The following is a 12,076-nucleotide window of genomic DNA, read 5'->3' on the forward strand; positions in this document are numbered from 1 at the left end:
CATGATATTGTCATAGTGAATGCATATTATTATATAATGTTTGTAAAAGTATTACCATAGTGGGTTTTTTGGTGTTTCTGTATTAAGACTATATTATTTTAAATAGTACTACTGCAATATAATATTTAGTGTTTCTGTAGTTGTTTTTTGAACACACTATAGAACACGGACTATAATAGTATGATATTGTCATAATGAATGCATATTATTACCATAGTGTTTGTAAAAGTATTACACTCCTAGAATTAATGTGTCATTTTTTTTAACACACTGCTGTGTCAAAGGCAATTCAACACATTCAGTGTCATTTCTGAACTATTTTACACACATGTGTGTACATAGAAAAAATAAAAATGCACATAGTCAACACATTAGTGTTGACTAACACTGGGCTAACATTGGGCTAACATTGGGCACTAACATCGGGCACTGTCCTGCCCAATCACGGTTGAGTTATTTCAAATGTATCATTTTTCAACTGTCCAACTGTCAATCAAATGTCCCAACTGCCATTTCACCTCTGGCTGCTGTGGAGGATGGATGTCAGCGGAGGAGAGTCTAACTCTAGGTAAGTTATACAGAAACAAAACGTTTTTAACAAAGTGAGCAGATATATTGTCATAATGTGAGCAAGCTAGGGGTCTAAATACATATTTTTAAACTTAAATAAATATGTTTTGCCAATGTTGAACAGCTAACTATTGTTTGAGTTTAGCTGCTTGGATGACAATTATTTTCCTTTAGGCCGTTCTTCTTCTTCTTTTTTATTATATTTATTTTATCTTAACTTAATGTAGCTTACACTCTTTTCTGTGATCATTCTTCAATCGGCATTATATTGATAGAATTAGCAGCTATATAATACTATCTAGCTACTTTGGCTAGGTTTCATTGTTCGGCCAGATGTGGCGAGAAAGTGCGAGAGGCTGCGTTGATATACAGTCTCTTACAGTGCAAATACGTAACTTACTCGCACTAAAGTTATTTATTAGTAGTACGTGTAAACAGTTTACCTGTTTCTGACAAAAAAATCAGCCACTACTCTATACTTGCAAATATTATATTGTGTAGAAGGGAGATTTCATATCTGTCTCTTGTCGCTAAGGCAACTGTGTATGTGAGACGCAGCATCACGCACGGCAGTTAGGCCTTCCCGATTTGATTGGTCGGAAGGGAAGGGCCGGCGGGCTTGCCTTCCGACCAATCAAATCGTTGGAAGGGAAGGCCGGCGGGCTTTCCTTGACATGTCCCTGACACAGCGGACTGCGGGTGTAGTGTAGAGTGAGTGTAGCGTGCAATACTGTGTTTCACCACACATTAATTTAGAGGGGCGCTGTTACATGTCCCTGACACAGCGGACTGCGGGTGTAGTATAGAGTGAGTGTAGAGTGCAATACTGTGTTTCACCACACATTAATTTAGAGGGGCGCTGTTTCAGTCTTTGTAAAATACTCACTGACAACAGCGGAGAGATGTTTTTTAATACAAATAAAAAATATAATGAAATACCCAGCCTCCAGGAGAAAATACCACTGGAGGCTGAGAAGAATCTCCCCTGTGCTTCTCTAGAAGTTGTCTTTATGGGTGAAGTTAATTAACTTAAAATTACCATACTGCTTATAATTTATATAAGGTGTGTATTAATGGGTTTAACTAGAAGATGAGAGATGATGGCATTTAATTTAATCTGGCATAATATGATTAGTCAACATCAGGATGAATTTGTCTTTTTCTTATAATTACAGGAAGTTGGAATGAGCTGCAGGAATCTGTTAAAGTCCTAGCAAAAAGTAAATTAAAAGAAAAATCTACAGTGTCCAAAGCACAAACCATCTCCTGGAAGTAACAGGTGAATTTGGATTTGTCCTTGATAGGATTTTAAAATACAACACAGACTTCAAAGAGTTTATAGATGTTGATAGAAGTGAGAATCAGTAACTTTGACAGATTCCAAGTGCACTTTTCTGAAGCACCAGATCTTCAGCCTGTCCTAAGAGAAGTCTGTCAAACTCAGGTATACATACAGGCGTGTTAAATTGTGTTTCAAAAAATCACACAGGCCAGAACTTTACTTTGTGCTGTGCTTGCTCTTATTGTTTTGTTCAGCCAAGAATCAGTTCTTCTGAATGGCCTAACTGATCTACTTAAGAAGAAAATTCCAGAAGTATTTGATGAACTGCAAAATGGCATTCTTACCGAGAAGACCAGCCTCAAGCTTGTCAGAGTTTGCATCTCTGACTTGGTAGAGAGGCATGGGTTGTAAGTATATGAATGTGAAATGTGTTTATACTGTATATAGGGGTTGGGACACTTTTTCCCTTAATTTCATTGCCCAACCCTTTCTGTTTCAGGCCGGAAATGGTTCTTGTAATTTTTTTACATTTAAGTTATTCGTATTCATATTCTGTGAACATTGAATTTTTTTTTGTTAATAAAGTCCCTATCTTTCAAATTGAAACTGCTCTGCTTGCTAACTTTTATTTGTCGATACCATACTTACTATAGGGATTAATATATCATTATTAAAGCTAATTAACTATAGATTCACTATAAGATCACCATAGCCAATTCTATAGTATTACTATAGTAATTTTCTGTAGTGTGTTTCAAAAAACCATAGAAATAATATAGAAAGCACTATAGTGATACTACATAAAACTCAATGGTATAGCTATAGTAATTTCCTATAGTGGCCGAAAAACCATAGAAATACTACAGGAAACACTATAGTATAACTGTAACTTCACTATAAGATCACCATAGCCAACTCTATAGTATTACTAAAGTAATTCTCTATAGTTTGTCCCAAAACACCATAGAAATACTATAGCAGTTTTTTGTGGTATTTCTATAGTAATTGTTAATACTAGTGTTTTTTCGTAAGGGAGAGTCTAGAAGGTCTTCAAGTCTCTGCATATTAAAATCTTTAAATACAGAAATATAAATACTAATGCTGTCAAAATTATCGCGTTAACGGCGTTAATTAATTTTTTGAATTAATTGCGTTAAAATATTTAACGCATTTAACGCATGTGCAGAATGGCCGCCCCATACATCCCACCAGTGGCAACGCTGGGTTGGCTACAGCCATACCAAGAAATGGCTTAGCCCCACCATGAAAAATGATGTTAAAGTAAGCAAAATAAAGTCCGCCAACTCGCACGGAGTAAATTGCATAGACAGCAGTTAGTAAGATTGTTTTCAGTAGCCACTAGTCTGGAAATACCGAAGACTACAAACGGTTTTGAAAACTTTTGTCACGTAGTGATCGTCTTCTCAATAGAACATCTTTGATAATGTCTTCTGGCCAATCAGAATCAAGATAACGGCGTGGTGTTGTTGCAGGAAGTCCTGACGGAGAATACTTATGCTGTAGTAAATCTCTATACATCGTGTTGACAGAAATCAACACGTAATGAAATAAGACCCCATGGTTTGATGATTGATAGGTGTGTGGGCTTTCTTTCATTTTGACACACAGAACAATGTTATAATAAACATACATACATACTGTATGTTAAATGGATATATCCGCCTTCTTTCATTTATCTTTCCATTCCCACAATAATATACATAAAGAAATTGCATATTTTGGACATAGTTCGAATGGTGATTAATCATGATTAATTAATTTTTAGGCTGTGATTAATCTGATTAAAAATTGTAATCGTTTGAATGCCCTAATAAATACATACCATGAGGAAAACATTTCATATGATACATATCTTATCTAGAAAAAGTCTTAAAAAGTAGCTGTTTTCTTACCAGGATCTTGGTAGCTTAGACATGGCGTTGTTATGGTGGAACTACTGCATGGAGAAGTACCATCTGTTTTGGGGGGAAATTATTCAAACCCATTAAACAGATTATTTTAGCTAATTGACAGATTTAAAGAAATGTTACAAAAACACCAACCTTCAGCAAACATGAAAAATATCAAAGCTCAATGTATTTTTGCATTATCATGTCATTTACATCCACTTATTGGTTTTAGTCCTTAGTCCTCTGACAAAATCGATGTGCAAATATATAGAAATATGAAGTATCAACAGCATTATTAAACCAGTGGCTACTTCAAATCACATATACTGACTTTGATTAAATTAATAAAATGTAGACTAACCATTAGAAGAACTTTTTTTCCTTTGTTTGCTGCTGGCCACACGTTGCCCATCTTGGTCTCTCTTCCACCAGGTCACTTTTGGTCGTGGTTTGTCTTCTTTTTGCGCCTTCTTTTTGCGTCTCCTTGTTGAGTCTCCTTGTCGAGTTTCTTTATGGAAATGGAATGTAAAGAAACACAGAGGGAGAAAAAAATGGGCATTAACTAACTGGATTTAAATAATGACACTTTGGGTATAAAAAAACAAGAAACTTGCCTGTGTGTCCTCAACATGCATCCCCAAGCAGAAGAAGAGCTTCTAGTTTGTTTGTTTTTTCAGTTTCTTTCGACATTGTGCTGAAACAAAAAAAGGTGTTAGTTAGATCATAGGTGTAGCTGTAATTTAAACTTGCCTGATATTAAGTGAATTCAAGTTTAGACCAACATCAGCATTATGAGGGAAAGGTATGATTAAAATGTTTTGGTATAGGGCATTGATGTTATTCTATTAGCAATGGAGGAACAAGAGTATGTAAAACTCCTTTGAAACCAATCCGTGTATCTACCGTCCAATTATTTTCTTTATGAAACACGTAAACGGAACAGCGTCTGAGAGGCCTTTTTGCTTTTTACCTTACTAAATGTTCTAATGGTCATTGGAGCGAGGGGCGGGGCGAAACTTGATTTCAAAACAAAAGCACTCGTTTGCTAAAATCACACTTGAATCACTACCAAGGCCGGATTAGTACCTCCAGGGGCCCCTGGGCACTGAGCGCTCATGACCCCCCCCCCCCCCCCCCCCAACCAGTGGCAGACTGGGGGGGAAAAGATGCCCTGGGTTTAATTGACAGACAGGCCCACTTATTTTTTTTAAATTCCGAGCGGCCCTCCGGCCCACGAACAGCACCGGCCCACTGGGAAAACTCCCGGTATTCCCGATGGCCAGTCCACAAAATGTGACATGAGTGAGGGTGGGGATGTGATTCGGCTATACACCACCGCCTCGGTTCTAATTTGACTTCTACCAGAAATAAAATGAAGTACTTACTGTGTAATTTTCCAATAACCCTCTGTCAATGTCCCCTCCTGAGAACAAGAATGCATGTTTCTCTGCTATTTTGAATAAGTGTTAAACAATCTTTCTTCATGAGACTGATATTGTTGGACAGAGTATTTTAAGAGGATGGTAGACTTGATATCAGCACTCCTGGAAATTCTTTAGAGTCTGGCCTGGGTAGCTGGTCTATCCTTCAGCACACTGAGACACTCTTGTTGGCCTCTTATGAAGCTGCTGTCTTTTAAAATATGATTATTTCTCTGCTCCTAGTTCATTCCTCGCAGATTCTTCCATCAGTCCCAGTCATTGCATATCAGTCAATAGAGCTTCGAAAAATGTGTCCAATTCAACAAAAAATGTTTTGTGAGTGAATGCCATATCTAAATGATTGATGGTTTGATTGTGTAATTACAAGGTGAGAGAAAATAAATCCACACCCTCCTATGAAACCTATTTTATTTCCTTTTCCATGTTAAATGTATACTTACTTGCATTAGTACATTTGCATGTTGAACTACATGCTGGACATCTTCCCCAGCCTCAAGGAAATACAATAAAATAAATGGATTCATAATTTTAAAAAATTGATAAAAATGTATAAATTAATGATGTTGTGTGCAAACATTTCAAATTTAAATATAAAATGAAAAAAAAGTTTACTTTTGAAATGATTTCTCATAAAAAACTTTCTAAATTATAGTAAATTATTAAAAAAGGTTTAGTCAATATACGTTTTTCTGCCTGAAATAGTTGAAATTGAACGTAAACTATATCAAACACCACATGCATGGCAATTAACCCATTTGTGCCCGCTATTTAAATTGACTTTGGTTAGTTAATACAAATATTGATATTATATATATATAGCATACAGTTGATGCAGTCTTTCTGAACACTTTTAAAAAAAAATACTGCAAATTAAGAATATTTTTAATTTTCTGCACAGATAGCGCCCTAACTTAAAGCAGTTGAAAAGATTTGTGGAAGGATAAATTGTTCATGGGCTTCAATGGCTCTCTATTAAAGGGTGTTTTATGGTTGCTTGTATTATCATCAGATAGTGGTTTGTTTAAATAAATAGTGACATTTTAATAAATATTGCAAAAAAGGACTCCAAAAAAGGCATATAACCTGGCCGGCTTAGCCAGTGTGTATTTCTTCAAGCACCACAAGATTCATAGTTTAAGTACAATTCTGGGCCATTGATTGTGTTATTTCTCCAAACACATACAAAAATGCCTGTTTTTGAAGCCTTAAAATGGTGCAGGAAAAGGACTTTACATTGTATTATACTTAAAGACAGGACTATTCATTTAAGAGAAGAGGAAAAAGGAAAGAAAATTGTTATAATGGGTGATGTAACATTAATGACAGACATAATATAAGGTCCTTGGCACTCAGACTCTAGAGGGGTCATTTTGTGATCATGGGGCATCACCCTTGTATACAGCATCAGGACAATATCATATGGAGTCAGACACTGGAATTGTGCTGGAGGCGTTGACTGGGACTGATGGAAGAATGAGGCTGATGAGACTGAAGAATCTGCGAGGAACTAACTAGCGGCTGAGAAATAATCCTTTATTAAAAGATGGCAGCATCATAAGAGGGCCACCAGAGTGACAGAGTGTATCAGTGTGCAGTCTACCATCTTCTTAAAATACTCTGTCCAACAATATCAGTCTCATGAAGAAAGTTTTTTTTAACGCTTATTCAAAAATAGCAGAGAAACATGCATTCTTGTTCTCATGAGGGGACATTGACAGAGGATTACTGGAACATTACACAGTAAGTACTTCATAGTAGGCTACTTGTGGGGGTAGTTTCACTAGTAATGAGACCAACAGGATCAATCTCACGAAGAACTAATGGCAACAAAAAAGAATTCCCTCCTCAAACTTAGCAGAAGTGGCTTGATTTTGTTCTCAGCAGGGGACTTTGACAGAGTATTTCTCAATAAATACACAGTAAAAGTACTTCAATGTATTGTAAGTAGTAGGCTAACTAATACAAAGTCAAACAGTATCAACTTCATTGAGAACTAATTGTACAATTATATTTGTATCATTCATCAAAGATAGCAGAAAAACATGCATTATACATGTACTAAGGAGGGGACTTTGACAGAGGATTACTCACACACAGTAAAAGTACTTCATTTTATTTCTGGTAGAAGTCAAATTAGAACCGAGTCCAACAGTGTCAGTTTCCTTAAGAACTTGTGGTAACAAATATTTGGATCACTCGTCAAATATAGCAGGAATAATGAAGAGCAGCTTATCTGAAAAAACAAACGCGAGAGGCGGCTGAGTGACCGCAGTGCAGAACCACTGTATATTTTAAATCTCCTAACAATGTTGTCCATTTTAGACATAGAATTATTTTATTTACAGCCCTTAATAACATTCATTTTCTGGGCTCAATAAGTGTCTTGGCCGTTTTCATTGTGATCGCTAAATTCCCCTTGTTTATAATAATCACCGTTCCTTCAGCAGGATACTGTAGTGATTCAAGTGTGATTTTAGCAAACGAGTGCTTTTGTTTCGAAATCACTTTCGCCCCACCCCTTGCTCCAATGACCATTAGACCATTTAGTAAGGCAAAAAGCAAAAAGGACTCTCGAACACTCTTCCGTTTACGTGTTTAATAAAGAAAAACAATTGGACGGTAGATACACGGATTGAAACCCCACCCCTGGTTTTAACAATGATTCAGTTATTATGAATTCCTAATGTATAACATATCATCTTCAGATGCATGTTTTTTGGTAACCTGTACCTGCTAATGCGTTTTTAGTTTTGGTTAATGCACAGAATATACTGGATCATGTATCGGCTAGCGGCTAGTAATGTCTGTTTAAATATCAACGGGACAAATATCTGAGCAGATCTCAGATCGGCTCGAAGAGTGAATTTAAGCTTTACAACCCAAAATACTGTCAAAAAACTGAAGAACCCCCATTCTATTTACAACATGATCAACTATGTTACTATCGATTGATTTTAAACTGCAACAGCTTCGTAAAACGACAGAAGTTAGCTAAGGCTAACTCAATGATGTTAACTGAGCAGTTCACGATTTAACTAGCAAATAATTTGCACGCGTAAGCTTGTATGTCGACACATGGTGCTGTGTAAAGTGATTCAAAAGCACTGTAAAATGTATTTATGACATTACAGAACATGGGTTTACCTCGAGGAACTTCGTGTCAAAGAGGGTTCAATGTCTTCTTCTTCTTCTTCTTCTTTTAATGGCGAATCGCCTTCTCCAATTGGACTGCGCTGCGTCCAGTGGACATTTAACGTAACGTGCTATGTGGGAAACACCATATCCCAGCGTGCATTGCGGCTACAACATCCAATCATCGAGCTTGAACCGGGCCTACGTCTGTTTCCGGTGACTTTATTTTGAAAATCAGTTCCTGACGGACGGCTAAAAAGTCCAATATTATAGAATCAAACGAATAAATAAAAACAAGGATAATTGTGTGTTATTGTTGAGTAAATAACAGTGTGTTATTTAAAAAAGGATAACAAATTTGAAGGAAAAAAAGATTAAAAACAATACAGATTTCAGTATTTTGAGGCTCTGAGCCCCATTTATTTTCCTCACGGACGACAAAAAAAGTCAGACATTATACGATTACAAATAAAATCAATAATCGTGGCTTGATATTGAGTAATAACATGTTTTTATGGACCACACAGCTTCCGGTCTTCTCAGACCCGACCGTATCCTTTTGTGTCTCATATGCACGCAAAACTCGGACTCAGAACTCAATGGGAATAGTTGGCGTATGATAGGCACGCAAAATCGGACTTTAGCGTATCTATTGCACGCATTTTCCAATGTGTAAAGTCGTGTCATTTATACGCAGACTGAAGAGAGTGGGTTGGTTAATCAGTAAGATCAGTAGTGTATGTGTGGGTGTGTGAACATTGTGTGGTCGTGCAAAGTGTTGAATGCCAAACTAAGGTGAAGGGAAACAAAATCATAAGTGAGGTAGCTGCTCTCCAAAACAGATCCTCCAACAGAGAGAACAAGCAAGTGTCTGGCTCGGGCCTTTCACTCCTCATGACCATACCGACAGCCAGATGGCCTCAATCAGTGCTGAACATTAAAGGGACGTACACACACACAACAGGTAAAGTAGGGGTCGTCACACAACAACGAAAAATACTGGCAATGTAATTAATTGACACACCAAGCTTTTTTTTAACAAGATAAATCTGCAGAATTGTATCTTACCTTATTTCAGTAAAGCTGCAGCTTCCTTGTTTGCTTATTGAACTTTCTGAATAAGCGCTCCTTCCAGTCTTTTTCCCGAAATTCTTTTGTGAGATCCGCCTCACACGCCAATTGTATCATGCAGGCTTTTCTCGGGTGCAGCATGCTTCGTCTGTGCTGACTGAAGACATTCGTTAGCATTGTGAAGGTGCTCTCACACGTACCCGAGGACGCCCGAAAAGTCACTCCATGTTTCAGTGTGGTAAGCACGGTTGGCATAGCGGCAAGAGGCCTGGAGAAGAGCTGCAGGATGGAAGTGGGGGTCCACACATCCCCAGTAGAGCGGGCCATTTCAGACTGCAAAAAGTTTTGAGCTACAGCAAACTCAGATTCCCCCAAAGTGGTTTTCGTGAGCTCAAGCAGCGGTGTCACCTTCTGCAAATCCAAAAAGTGAGGATTTTAAGGGTCAAGGGCACAAAGCGCCTCGACCAGCTAGCTGTTTACATGTAGTTCAGAAAATCTCCTGTTCATTTCCCCAATGACACTGTCCAATGTGCTGAAGAAGAGCCGCTTGCACTCTGTCTCACTTCCTATGTCCTGCTGACATGAGTACTCTTCACCACGTACTGCTTCAGGTGTGTAGGGACTTGACGAGCTCTCTTCATTGGTGGAGGAGCTGCTGGTTCTGATGCGTCAGCTGAGCTGCCAGTGGAATACTGTGCCCAAAGGGCTTTGAACTCCAAGTCACTCCGGAGATGCTCCAAGCAATCCAACGCACTTTTAACAACCTTCACTCCAGTGTAGAGGTCTGTTTTTTTATCCTGCAAGACTTTGTTAGGAGGGTCCAGAAGAGTGAGGATTTTGTGGACCATAACCGCAGTAAACTTGAAGTGGGGCTCTTGACCTGCTTTTAGGAGACCTGCTGCCTCTACTCTTAGTTGGATGGGAAGGCCACTGCTGTCAATCTCCGCAAGGAACTGCTCGACAGAGTCATAACTGTTGGCTATGACTGACACGGTACCTAGGTGACAGGTCCACCTTTGGTCCAATAACCTTTTCAGGCGTTGTCCTGTGTACACTGCGGACAGTTGGTTTTCAGAAACCGATAAAGCATGTCACACACATCAAAAAAGACTTGCAGAGTGTTCTCTGATGACATGGCATGAATAACCACCAGATGTAATTGGTGGTTGAAGCAATGCACATATGGGACCTCTCTCTCAACTTTCTCCTGCAGTATTTTCTGTACGCCTCCTCTTTTCCCTGACATCACACTTGCACCATCATTAGGGTGCATCAAATTGCCATGCAAAAATTAAATCTCAATATATCAAACTGTCTGGGGTTGCATTTTGTTCAGACACACATACAAATAGCTTTTGCAAAGTTTTGGGAACATTCATTGAGATTTAGAGGTGGAACACAACATGTGAAAAATATGAAAATTGGCAGTTTGGGTGTTTTCATAGGCAATTTCTAAAAATGCAAAATTGCAAGAAATTGTTTTTGAGAACATTCATTTTTAATAGAACAAAATTTATTTATTTAAGACCAAAAAAAACAACATTGAAATTGAGTCCTAGTCCTGGTCCAGCTTGCGCCTGCAGTGGCGCAAATTTGGCTGTTTAGAGCGGTCATGCTCAACTGCCTGCAGCACATTCTGCAGGTGCTCCTCGCTCCTGGCTGCTGCCTCAAAGTCTAAGGTGAGTTTGACGCCATGCTCGGCACAGTCATTCACAACATTGATGGCACGTACATTATAGCACTGGCTGAGGATTTTGTCTGTTGTTAAGCCTGCCTTTTTGTTAGCTCATAAATGACAAGGTCTGTCAGACTTAGGGCATAACAATGCTTCGTAGTGCCATTACCAGCAGTCTCTCACAAATATCATTGTTCTTATTTAGATAACGGACCACGATTGACACATTTTCACAACCTGTTGGATCCTTGGCCCCGTCTGCCTTTAAACTGTACCAGCTGTCTCCTATTTCTTCAACTATTTCACTGGTCACTATTTCACTCAGCCCTATTATTTCGTTTTGAAGGTCATGTGATGTGTATATGGCATTTTTCGGAATATTGCTGAATGCCTTTGCTAAGGCCGGGTCTTTCCTCAGTGACATCACAAAAACAGTCCACTTTCCACGTCTTCTCTTGACTCCACAGCATCCAACGTCCCCTTGAGCGGTTGCTGGTGTGACACAAGGAACTCAATGATGTCCACGATCGCACTTAAATATTGGCGATTTCTTGCCAGTTGCCCCTCATTAACAAGCGTGGAGACCTCAGATCCTGTAGCACACGAGCACCATATTCGATCCAGAGAGCGTTGCATTTCAAATGTTCCTTGCTGGATGCATGTCTTGAAAACCTTTGGTGCTATCAGTTGCACATTTCCAATTACAGAAGCCAGTTTGTGTGTAGGCTTTGTCTGCATTAGCACTACACCCTGTGTTAAACTTTCTACATGGAAAGCAAAATGCAGCATCAGCCACAACTGAATATTCCAGCCACTTTCTTCCATTAAACCAATTATTGGTAAAGGTGCGTTTTTGGCCATGAATTATTCGGACAGGGTAGGACTGCAGGATAACCCTCTGTCCCAAGATCGTCAGGCGCAGTGGCATTAAAAGGTGGAGCTGGAGGCGGCTGTTGACCCATTCTAGCGCTTATTGTGGAACATGAGATGCTCT

General features: G+C 38.7%; 1 protein-coding gene across 6 annotated transcripts in view; it reads left to right on the top strand.

Annotated features, from left to right (window-relative positions):
* Positions 1 to 409: 409 nt before the first annotated feature.
* Positions 410 to 12,076, top strand: part of LOC307045758 (uncharacterized protein) — a 28,215-nt gene continuing 16,548 nt past the window's right edge. For 2 of the 6 annotated variants that reach the window (XR_013809984.1, XM_079691697.1), the window contains exons 1-3: positions 418 to 568; positions 1,746 to 2,014; positions 2,107 to 2,259. The gene's annotated coding sequence lies outside the window, so the exon portion shown is untranslated. Of the gene's footprint in view, positions 569 to 1,745; positions 2,260 to 12,076 lie in introns of all 6 variants that reach the window. The other 4 variants (XM_079691700.1, XM_079691698.1, XM_079691699.1 and 1 more) reach the window with 4 other exon arrangements.

This window comes from Notothenia rossii, assembly GCF_949606895.1.
Source record: "Notothenia rossii genome assembly, chromosome: 7".
NCBI lineage: Eukaryota > Metazoa > Chordata > Actinopteri > Perciformes > Nototheniidae > Notothenia > Notothenia rossii.